The sequence below is a fragment of the Arvicanthis niloticus genome, chromosome 2 (genome assembly GCF_011762505.2).
Source record: "Arvicanthis niloticus isolate mArvNil1 chromosome 2, mArvNil1.pat.X, whole genome shotgun sequence".
NCBI lineage: Eukaryota > Metazoa > Chordata > Mammalia > Rodentia > Muridae > Arvicanthis > Arvicanthis niloticus.
In genome coordinates, this window is record NC_047659.1 from 120,000,453 (window position 1) to 120,013,076 (window position 12,624).

Here is a 12,624-nt window from a genome sequence, read left to right on the forward strand (position 1 = left end):
CTGTATTAGAAGGCTAAGTAAGATGGTGCCCTAAGAGTAAGACCCCCTTCTGCTAAGTGTTCAATTAATGGAAGGAGTAGGCAAAGTAATACCTAGGAAGGAACTTCATATAAAACCTGCTGCAACTATAGTCCTCCTGTGACAGGGTCCATCCCAATTAGAAGCCAATCTTCAGAGGCTCACCCATATTGTGCTGGTTCTGGAAATGAGGAAGATGGAAAATTATGATCATGGATTCTTCCATTCTGGTTTCAGTTCAACATTATTTCAGCCATCTATGTTTGGCAGAGTCAGAGCCCCAGTGAGGATTCTGTAAGAGTTCATTGAATGAAGCTATGAGGAAGGTGCCTGAGTTGCATTTGGAGACTACAAGATGTTGAGATACCTAAGCTATGAGGAATTTTCCACGGAAAGATGGATATAGAGAGTAGAAGTACCGAAACTGAGAGATGTAAGAGAAGTTGCAGGGATAGAGCCACATGTGTCTGTGACAGAACTACAGGATTTAGTGTTTGTCCTGTTGGGATTCTTGCCTTGGTCTAATGTACAAAATTCTCACTATTGAAACAGGAATGAGTATTCTGTTTCATTGTATACTGAAAAGACACAAAATGTTATCTGATATCACAATATATGACAGTCAAGAGATTGACTAGAGTGTAAAATAAATCTTTGAGCTTTTGAACACTTTACGGACTATTGCAGATTATAAGAATCATTGAATTTAGACTACATATATTTTCATGAGAAGATGAACATGAGCCTATAGTGACCAGAATCACAATGCAGTTGATTGAATCAAAAAAGCTCCTATGTAGGATGATGTCTTTGAACACCTGTCTCTCTTTTGTGGCTTTTTTGAGGAGATTACGGAAGGTTTTGTCAAGAAGCCTTTCTCAGCTGGGCAGTGGTGGCGCATGCCTTTAATCCCAACACTTGGGAGGCAGAGGCAGGTGGATTTCTGAGTTCAAGGCCAGCCTGGTCTTCAGAGTGAGTTCCAGGACAGCCAGGACTACACAAAGAAACCCTGTCTCGAAAAAAAAAAAAAAAAAAAAAAAAAAAAAAAGAAGCCTTTCTCGATTACAAAGTGGGGACAGGATTTGAGTATCTATACACTCATACCATTTCCTGTTTTTTGTGTCTACTATGTTGTGGTTGAAACTGATCAGTCAGCTTCCTTCTTCTGCTGTCATGTCCTCATCATTATAGATTCTATCTCTTAAGCCACATAAGATACAGTAGAACCAATTGGTATTCAATGCTAAGCTGCTTTGCTAGCATGATATGTTTATATTTTTAATATTTTTTGTTGTTTTTGATATTGAAGACAAAGTATCTCTCTGTAGCCCTTGCTGTCCAAAGTAGGAATGTATGAATTTAGTAATCCATATAACTCCTGAGTGCTGGGAACAGATGTAGACCAAAATGACTGGCTCAGTTTGTTTCTATATTATTAGCTGATGGGCCTGGAATGTTGGTTTTTTTTTTTTTAAATGAAAGCATATGCTGTGTTTCTGACCTTCAACCACATCTGAAATTTTGAAATTTGGCAGACAATATATTAAATTTGTCAGAATGTCTTGTATTTATGACATTAAATCTACCTGGGTATTCCATTGGATTGCAAGTGTTGGCATTATTACTAACTGTTGTATTTGTTTTAAATTTTTTAATAAATATGAGTACTTTCCACGTATGTACTTCATATGTTATGGCCTCATTCTCACCTCAAAACTCCTAAACTTGGCATAATGGGTAGTAGTAAGCCTTCATATAAATACTGGCAATTAACCCCAATTATTTGCAAGACTAGCAATAGATCTAGTGATCCACCTCTCCTTGCCTATGTTGCTAATTCATGGTCAACATTTATACTGCTGATATTTTTATCTGTCTATTTATAATTGTTTAAACATGCATTCCCTTGTAGTAAGATCTTATTAATGATAAGTTTAAACTGGTGCACTTCAGTTTTCTGGAATGTGAATACTCAACTGAAATGAATGTACAATTTTTTTGTCTGAACTCCAGTAAGGAGCTCTGAGGTCTTTCTACCTTCTTTGTTGACTGCTTGATTTTTGCAGGGCAATCAGGGCCTTAATATCTACCTTGTGCTGTCTGTAAACTCATGGCTTAGACCAGGCTGGCATTCACTTCAATAAGATACACTTGTGTCTGCCTCCTGAGTGCTGGGTAGCATGAAAGAATACACTTAGCATCCTCATCATTTTTGTAGTTAGCAATTGTTCATACAATTTATCTGATGTGTGCTCAGTACTGCTGATCTGTTTCTTATCCATCTTTATTGGCTCTTAGCTGCCATTTCTCTTGCAACTCTTTATCCTCTTCAAGGGGCACAAAAATGACAGAGGTGAACCTCATTTGTTATTGAGTTTCCTCCTAAAATGAAGGATAATATAAGAACAATTTGTTTCAGGAAATAATTGAAGGAAGCACCAGAATTATATGAATGTATTCTCAATGAAGCATACATTTATAGTGTTGTCAGTGTCATGCTTTCTCATGTACACATGCATGGAATATTTCAGGGTGTTGTGACCTATGATCATGTGCATGTGAACTTCACTCAGGAAGAGTGGGCTTTGCTAGGTCCTTCCCAGAAGAGTCTCTACAAAGAGGTGATGCTGGAGACCTACAGGAATCTCGCTGCTATAGGTAAGACAGTGAATTTTTTTTAAATGTAGGGACAACTGAATATTTTATTGGTATTTCTTTTTGTAATTTCAGTTGAGAATAAGGAATAATGAGGTAAATAAATCAAGCATGGTTCTAAGGTTCACTGAAGAGAGTAACTTAAATTTTGCCTAATTTCCAGTAATATAACATATGTTCTCTGATATTATATTTAGGCTACAGTTGGAAGACGATAATACTGAAGAACATTTTCAAAGTTCTAGAAGACATGGAAGGTAATTTGCATGTGCGAACTGATAAGAATATGTCTCTGAATAAATTTTAATGTGTCCTGCAAATTTTAGAGAAAAGCAACAGAGTGGAAAGAAGCACTGCTTTACGTTATGGGTGATTACTCACAAAATGTGTGTCAATGTCGGGTATCTAGTTTGTGCCTGCACAGCATTCCTCTAAGTATAAAAACAAGAAAACAATGCCTTAACAGAGCTCACCATTTGAATCACAGCCAAGTAGTTATGCTGTAGGACTACCAGTGTGTTCAATCTACGACCACTCAGATATTGCAAAGGGTACACACATTGATTAGGTGATAAGCCTATGTCCAAAACCTTCTAATAAGAAAATAGTCCACAGTAAAGCAGGTATCACTCATATTCTTGTAATAATGTAGCTAAGTTTAGTGATAGGGACAGTTTATGAGAATCAAGAATGTGTAGAGAAACCTTAATCCCAATATTACATGTTGATAAGGAAAAAAGGACCAACTCTTTGAATGTAATGTGGAACCTCTTCACCTGCTATTTTTCTTTTGATATTACTATCATATGTCACAATGGATGCCAGCAGTATTAATATAGGAATATTGAAAGTAGCAATGAACCTATCTCTCAACCAGAACAATAATTAGAAAATGCATAGTATTTCCCACTTTGAGTAGACTCTTTGAATGTACTACATGTTTCCAAATAATTCGATTTCCAACTTTATTGGGGCCATATACAAACTCACACTGAAGAATATGACTATGAGTACTAAGTGGAAATACTTCTGTTTTCCTTGGTTCACTTTGCAAATGTATTATGACTAACAGTAAGCAAAATTTATGAATGCAGTCAGTGTGGTAAAGCCCTGGGTTTTTCCAGTTTCTTCAAATATTGAACAAGCCTCTTACAGAAAAACAATGCTATAAATGTGAGCCATTTAATCAGTGCTCTTATATGACATGTATCTTCAAAGATGCAAAACAACCCATAATGAAGGTGAACACCATGAATGTAAAATGGTGATAACACCTTAATATCAGATTGCTCCTTATAATTAGACCAAACTCTAAGATTAATTCACACAGATCAAAAAGACTCAACAGTGTAATGAATGTGGGAAAGCTTTCACATGTGCCAGTTATCTTTGCAGGCATGATAAAAATCATACTGAAGAAAAACCCTCTGAATTTACTCAATGTGGTAAAGTCTTTGAATATCAGAGCCATCCTCAAAAGCATCAAGGAATTCAAACTGTTGAGAAACCATATGAAGGTATTCAGTATTTTGAGGCCTTCACATATCTCAGTAGTCTCCAAATACATGAAAGAACACATGGTGGAGACAAACCCTGTAAATGTAACCAATGTAGTAAAGCCTTTGAATGTCACAATTCTCTTCAAAGGCATAAAAAAGTTTATACAGGTGAAAAACCTTATGAATGTAATCAGTGTGGTAACAATTTTGTGCAACACAGTCATCTTCAACAGCATGCAAGAATTCATACTGTTAAATTCAGCCAACATGGTAAAGACTTTGCATGTTATACTAATCTCCAAATACATCAAAGAACACATACTGGAGAGAAGCCTTATGAATGTAATCTGTGTGGTAAAGCCTTTGTACATCACAGTCATCTTAAAAGACATGAAAGAATTCATACTGGGGAAAAACCCTATGAATGCAACCAATGTGGTAAAGCCTTTTCACAGAGAAGTAGTCTGCAAACCCTATGAATGTAAGCAATGTGGTAAAGCCTTTGCATGTCAGAGTGGTCTCCAACAGCATAAAAAAAAAAAAAAAAAACACATCCTGGAAAGAAACCATATGAATGTAACCAGTGTGATGAAGCTTTTGCATATCAAAGTGGTCTCCAACAGCATAAAAGAACACATACTGGAGATAAATGCTATGAATATAACCAGTGTGATAAAGCTTTTGCATGTCACTGTCATCTTCAAAGGCATCAAAGAATTCATACTGTAGAGAAATCCTATGAATGTAATCAGTGTGGTAAATTCTTTGCACAAAACAGTCAATTTCTATGACATAAAAGAACACAAACTGGTAAGAAAACCTATGAATGTAATCAATGTGATAAAACCTTTGCATGTCAAAGTCTCCTGTATCATATAAGAACACATACTAGAGAGAAACTTTATGGATGTAATGAATGTGGTAAAGCCTTTGTAGTTCAAAGTTATCTTCAAATACATAAAAGAACACATACTGGAGAGAAACCCTTTGAATGTGACCAATGTGGTAAAGCCTTTGCACGAAACAGCCATCTCCTAACTCATAAAAGAATACATCCTGGACAGAAACCTTATGAATGTGAGCAATGTGGCAAAGCCTTTACAAATAACAGTAATCTCCAAGTGCATAAAAGAACACATACTGGAGAGAAACCCTATGGATGTAATCAATGTGATAAAGCCTTTGCATATCAAAGTAGTCTCCTGTATCATAAAAAGAACACATACTGGAGAGAAACCCTATGGATGTAATGAATGTGGTAAAGCCTTTGCAGTTCACAGTTATCTTCAAATGCATAAAAGAATACATACTGGAGAGAAACCCTTTGAATGTGACCAATGTGGTAAAGCCTTTGCACGAAACAGTCTTCTCCTAAAACATAAAAGAGTACATACTGGACAGAAACCCTATGGATGCAAGCAATGTGGCAAAGCCTTTGCGAATCACAGTACTCTCCAAGTGCATAAAAGAATACATACTGGAGAGAAACCTTATGAATGTAAGCAATGTGGTAAAACCTTTCGGTGTCAAAGTGGTCACCAATATCATAAAAGAACACAACACATACAGTAGAGAAACCCTATGACTGTAATCAATGTGATGTAGCATTTGCATGTCAGACATCTTCAAAGACACTAAAGAAACTATACTGTAGAGAAACCCTGCGAGTGTATTTAATATGATGAAGCCGTTGTACATTTCTATAGTCTTCATTATCATGTAAGAAATCCATACTGGAGAGAAACTATGAATGTACTACATTGGATCAAGCCTTTTCACATTTCACAAGCTTTCGTCATCATGAAAGAATTCATACTGGGGCAAAAAGATTTAATACGGTGAAAGATTTGAACATTCTACAGTCATCTTCATGAAAGTATTCTTACTGGAGAGAAACTCTGTGACTGTAAAGGATTTGGTAATGTGTATAGCTGTCACACTTCCATTCAGTTACACAATATTACTTTTCTGGAGAAAAAAAAATGTGACAAGTGTTAAAAATCCATTCAAGCATTATGATGTGATGTGCTTCTTTATTTTCTTTGCACTTGGAAACACAGTAATCTCCATTTATTTTGTTTGCACTTAGAATCATGTTCCTCAACAATTACATGAAATAACTCATCTAGGTGTAAAACTTTGCATTTTGAAAGATTTGAAAGGTTTGGAGTAGGTATTAAAGTTTTCTGTATGTCTTGCAAATATATTTACAAAAGTGCTTTTTATGTTGCTGTGGTAGAACACAATGTCTAAGACAGCTTATAAAAGAGGGGAATTTGGCTTAACCAAAATAATCATTAGCAGTAGATGGAGGGAGGGAGATAGGAGGCAATGGGTTCAGCATCAGGTATGGGACAGGAGAGATGACTAGATGGCCATGAAAATTAATGGAAATCTGCAACTCAGGAAGAGACAAAATACAGGGATAAGGGAGGTGCCCAAGAATCAGTGGAGGTTACCCTAGCTGTGAATCACAACATTGGGTACCTGGAACCTGAGGAGGCCACCTCCTGTAGCCAGGCAGGAACCCCAGTGGAGCAATAAAGGCACCAACCCACCCTCAAAAGGTTCAACCTTAAAATTATCCTTTCTACAAGAAATGCAGGCAAGGGGGATGGAGCAGAGACTGGGAAAATGTCCAGTTAACTGTGGGGAGTTCTAGAGAGGTTCCACTGTAAGGGAAGACACACTACAATTTTGGGTATCACCCTTCATGGGATTAGGTCCCTGGCTGAATTTTTTAAAAAGAAAGAAAGAAAAAGAAACTATAGTTAAGGCAAGCACATCATCAAGATCCATTGGTGACTTTTAAACATTTTAATATTTACCCTTTGTTTCCTTCTTTTCATCTTTTCTATATTTCCTTCATCATTACCTGTTGCCATTTTTACTTCCATTCTCTTGTCTTCCTTCTTTCTGTCTTTCCCTTTCTCTCCTTCCTTTCTTCCCTTCTTTTCTTCTTTCTTCCCTCCTTCCTTCCTTCCTTCCTTCCTTCCTTCCTTCCTTCCTTCCTTCTTCTCTTTCCTTTCTTCATTTACTTTTGGCTTGGTCTCCAATATCCCAGATCCCAGTTTGTACTGTAGCTAAGAATGACCTTGAACTTCTGACTTTCTCCTCCCTCCCTGCTCATAGGATGACAGGCATGTCCAATTTCTTTGTTTGTTGACAGCTGTTTGCTCAAAGCAACAAGAAAATAAAGTAATAAACACAGTGATGCTGAGCTCTGCTCTTACTATTCCTTACATGTTTGTTGCAGATCCTCAAGTGATTGAAAGTAGGCATGTGATTTAAAGCCTGGATCTTCTACATCTGGTTCTGCTCATTTCTCTTCTGCTTCTGGTCAGGAAGCCACCTTCCTGGGGTTTTCCCTCCCAATATATTTCTTGTGTGAGGTTTGTTGTGTGATGTGACTTTGTGGCATTCCTTTGGTTCTCTGTTGCCTGGTGTACAGGCTGGTTTGGTGTGTAAACTTGACACAAGCTGGAGTTATCCCAGAGAAAGGAGCCTCAATTGAGGAAATGCCTCCATGAGATCCAGCTGTAAGGCATTTTCTCAATTAGTGATCAAGGGGGGAAGGCCCACTGTGGGTGGTGCCATCCCTAGGCTGGTAGTCTTGGGTTCTATAGGAAAACAAAGCGAGCAAGCCAGGGGAAGCAAGCCAGTAAGTAGCATCCCTCCATGGCCTCTGCATCAGCTCCTGCTTCCTGGCCTGCTTAGTTCCAGTTCTGACTTCCTTTGGTGATGAACAGCAATGTGGAAGTATAAGCTGAATAAAGCCTTTTCTCCCCAACTTGCCCCTCAGTCATGATGTTTTGTGCAAGAATAGAAACTGTGACTAAGACACCAGGATACTTTTAGAAGCAGAGCTGTATCAGAGCAGAGCTGTAACACCTTCACTGGGTAAACATTCCCAGCAGTAGCAGAGCTATAACATTTTCTCTGGAACTTCCCCCTTGCCACAACAGAGCTGTAACTCTTTCTCTGGGAAACCATCCCTATGCAGAGCAGAGATGTTACAGTTGTATTGAGGGAACTTTTCTTGCAGCTGAGCAGAACTTGTGAGGGGGAAACTGTTCCCTTCAGGGCTGCAATACTTACATTTCTCCTGTCTTTCTGAGAGCTCACATATATTCTGTTGTTCTTGTATCTCACTATGAAGATTTTTAGAGTTGTATCTGTGTGTCTTTTTAATATTTTGTGAACACTGTGGTATTCAATACTTCTTAATTCTGAGAATTGTACCCTCATTGAAGTGACAAATATATCCTCATCTCTATGTCTGGCCATCTAGCTACTGACATTGATTTCATCCTGCTGCTAACCTCTCTTAGATTTCCTTTCTCCTTCCTTTATCCTCACCCAGGAGATTCTTTGTGCCTCTTAGAACATGTTATTATATCAACAGTGTTTCCTTCATCTGTTTTAAATAGCTTATAGTTGACTTAAAAATTCATGCAATTAGATGTTCTCTACCAGTCAAAGATAGTTGATATATCTAGGTTGGGTATTGGGTTACACTTCTGATTGAGCATTACCAAACTTATAAAGCTTTTGATTAACATTTTTAAAAATGTATAAAAGCAAAAAGGAAAGGAGGCATGGGATAGGGGTTTTCTAGGGAGGGGAAATGGGAAAAGGGGGTGGCATCTGAAATGTAAATAAAATATAAAAATAAATTAAAAAATAATTTAAAAATTCACGCAATTCACAGAGACTGATACCTCCTGTATCAGTTCAATAAGAAATTTCCTTACTTTCTCTCTGTACAAATACACTACATAAAAACGGCATATATCCTATTGATAAGCACGGAAATACCTGGAAGCCAAGTAATATGGAATAGAAATCATTTGTAAAAGTCACATATCTGTGTTAAAATTTCAATATTATGTTTAACATTCACAGTTGGCATGTGACTAACTTCTCTGAATATGTTCTTATCACATATAAGATGGAATAGAAATGGGCATGTTTTTACAATACAATTGGTAGGTCTTTTACAATTAGGGATATCATGTGAAATTTTAATAAACTGGTAGAATTTTTCTTTTGTTTATGAAATGTGTATCTCAAAAATTTTAAAAGTACAACTAGAGGATGCAGAAGTTTGTTGATATATTCTAGTGTGATTGCTAATGTATTGGAACAATAAAAATTGTATATACATTTAATTAGATGATTTGATCAAAGGTTGAGAAGTACAGTTACCTGCCACCAAGCCTGGTGATCTGAGTTCAATATCTGGAATCCACTTGATATAAGGAAAGAAGCAATTCCTACAAATTGTCCTATGATTTCTACTTATTAACTGTGGTTTTCAGAAACCTAATACAAATACACGTTGTGATTTGTTTGGCCCAGGGAATGACACTATTTGGAAGTGTGGCCTTGTGGGAGTAGGCGTGTCACTGTGGGCATGGCCTTTAATACCCTCTTCCTAGCTGTCTGGAAGCCAGTCTTCTAGTGGCCTTCAGATGAAGTTGTAGAACTCTCAACTCCTCCTGCACCATGCTTGCTTCCACACTGCCATGCTGTGCTTTGATGATAACAGAGTGAACCTCTGAACTCCTAAGCCAGCCCCAATTAAATGCTGTCTCTATAAGTTGCCTTGGTCATGGCATCTGTTCACAGCAGTAAAATCCTAACTTAGACACATATACACACATGAAGAATAAAAATAACATGAAAAATTAATTACAATAGTCATTTTGTTGCTTAGTTAAATCCCTGTGGTTTTTTCTTAACTACTCAATTTATTCACAAGAAACAATACAGATTTTTGTATACATTTCAAAAGCAAGGTAAATAGCAAATAAAACTATCCAATCCCCTAGTACCAAATTGGCAAGTATAAATAATTGACTTAAATAAAAGAACTAATTGGGCAATGTCATGTTCCTGCCAAGCAGCCCATTTCCCTGTCCTTGGCTAATGTCAGATTCTTACCAAGCAGCCCCAAAAGCTCTCCACCTTTCCCCTTTTTTATTTCATTTACAAGACTGAGCCTGTCTTAGGTTATTCTGACAAGAATGCCTTCCTTACCTGTCATGAAATATGCATTACCAAAAGCAATGCATTTCTGTCTTAGGTTGGTAAGGTGCTGCGAAGGTTGCCTGTCCTTGGCTTGCCAGCCTGTTAAATTTGGGGTTCCAGTTTTAGTTTCAAGCCATGTACCTTGGCTGTCAACATGTTGATGTTGTTAAAGACAAGCTTTAACATGATGGGCAGGAAGGTAAGTATACCCAGGACAAAAAGGGTTAGCAGGATCAAGCTATATATGCCATTCTTGAAACTTGACCAAAATAGAAATACTGAACTCAGGCCATGGATAATTTTATCAGAATTATCTACCACATTAATTCTCAGCAGAACAGCATTCTTGAAATTCATAAGCTCACTATGTAAAGTTAAAACATCCAGAGAGGTGTTAAAAATTATGCTAAATACACTGCAACTGTCTTTAAACTTTTTCGTAATTATAATGACTACTCCTGTAAATTTTAGAACTAAAATGAATCCAATGGTATTTGGCATGACTCTCGAGATGGCTCTTTTAAATTCTGAACCTCCTTCCAAAAATTTGAATAGGATAAAGATCATCAATCCATTCTTCCAAATGCCTATCTAAATCCTCTTGTATATTCAACACATTAGTAACATTTTTTGCTAAATTATTAACAAAAGTAGTTGTCTTAACTTCTTGTGTCAAAGCAATTGCAGAATGTTGGGAACCGCACTAGCCCCATGTTCAGGCGCCAAAAAATGTCGCCCGAGCTCAAGTCCCTGTTCGGGCGCCAAAAATGTTGTGGCCCAAGCTGCCCCGAGTTTGGGCTGCCACTGTATCCCAGCTCAAGCTGCCGTTCCGGTCCCCGTGTCGGGGTTCAGCAAGAGAGAGAGTGAGGACAGACTCAAAGAATGGAGACCAAACAGAGTGTTTTTCAATCCTGTTTATTCTTCAGTCTCTCTTCTTCTCTCCAAGTCCCAAGTCTTGAGTTCCTAGTCCCTAGTTCCTAGTCCCTAGTGCCTCCAAGTTCGAAGTTTCTTCTTCCAAGTGCCAAGTGCCTAATGTCTAATAACTAACTCCAAGTTGTTCTCTCTAAAGTGTCTGATTCTCTGATCTGCCTCTGCCTTTTATATGTCTCACTTCTAAGCCATGCCTCTAAGTTACACCTTTAATCATGCCCTTAGGTCTTGTCTCTAAATCTGATCTCTAGGTCACACTGTTAAGTCACACACCTTTAATCTCACATACCTTTAATCTCACACACCCAAGGTATCTAAACCAAGATTATCAGAGTGTGCTCAGCTGTTGTAGGCTATTGTAATCCAAGTCTCATGTCAGGGTATATGGCTCAAGATGGCTGCAAAGCTGATAGCCGCTTTCTGCTAAAAGTTGGCCCCCAACAGCAGAAGCAGTGGTGCTAGCAATTAATGTAATTAAAGATGTTATACCAGCAATAATCAAGCCCACTACCCACTTGCTTCTGCTTAAAACCTGACTCATTTCTTCCAGTACTTGCAAGCTTTTTTCAGAATACCAAGGTTCTGTGATACTCAGGGCAATAAAACAAAAGCTGGTTGGTAGACTTCCCTGACATGCCAGATTTCAACACACTAACTCAATTACAAAGTGTACAATCAATGCAGCTTACATTAAATACTGTTGAAGAAAGAAAAGTAATTTTAACTTGACAATTAAAAGAGCCTTAACACATGTGCTAAGACGGGTTTAAAATTCAGATCCTGCCCCAATTTTATTTCTTGCTAACATAACATCATAGAAAACTTCAGCTAACTGCCAAATATGTCTCTGAAAATGTCCTGAACCTGACTTCCAAACTGGCCAAGGACACGGAAGTAGGCTTCAGACAGAAATCTGATATTAGGCTGGAACAAAGAAGTAATTTCAGACAGGAATCTAAGCTTTAGGCTAGAACAAGGAAGTAGACTTCAGACATGAAGATGACTTTGGGCTAGGACACAGAAGTTGGCTCAGATATTTTGGTTATCCTGATAAGCCCTTAGAAACAGTAATCACAGGAATGTTTACGGAATTTTGTTTATTGCCTTGCTTGTGTTCATCATCTTGCTTGTTCCTTGACTATTTGCATTTATTGTATTGCTAGTTGCTCAACCTAGAACTGACCTGAATACTTGCATGTAATTAAAATGATATAAAAGCAAAAAGGAGGAAGGGAGATGGGATGGGGAGAAGTTCTAGGAAGGTGAAATGGGGAAAGGGAATGACATCTGAAATGTAAATAAATAAAATATCCAATAAAAAGATAATTTTTTAAAAAAAAAAAAGAACTAATTGATTATCTTCTGGCATCTACATAGAGAAACATGGTCCAAATTTGTTGAGCAGAAAGTTCACCAATGGTCCCCATATTTGGTCCCTCAGAAGAACACACTGTATCATGCTGCCATGTCCTTTGCAGAAGACTAAGGA

At 37.6% G+C, this 12,624-nt stretch overlaps 1 pseudogene; it reads left to right on the forward strand.

Moving 5' to 3' along the window:
- Positions 1-2,531: 2,531 nt before the first annotated feature.
- LOC117703234 (uncharacterized) lies at positions 2,532-5,777 on the forward strand (annotated as a pseudogene).
- Positions 5,778-12,624: the final 6,847 nt, after the last annotated feature.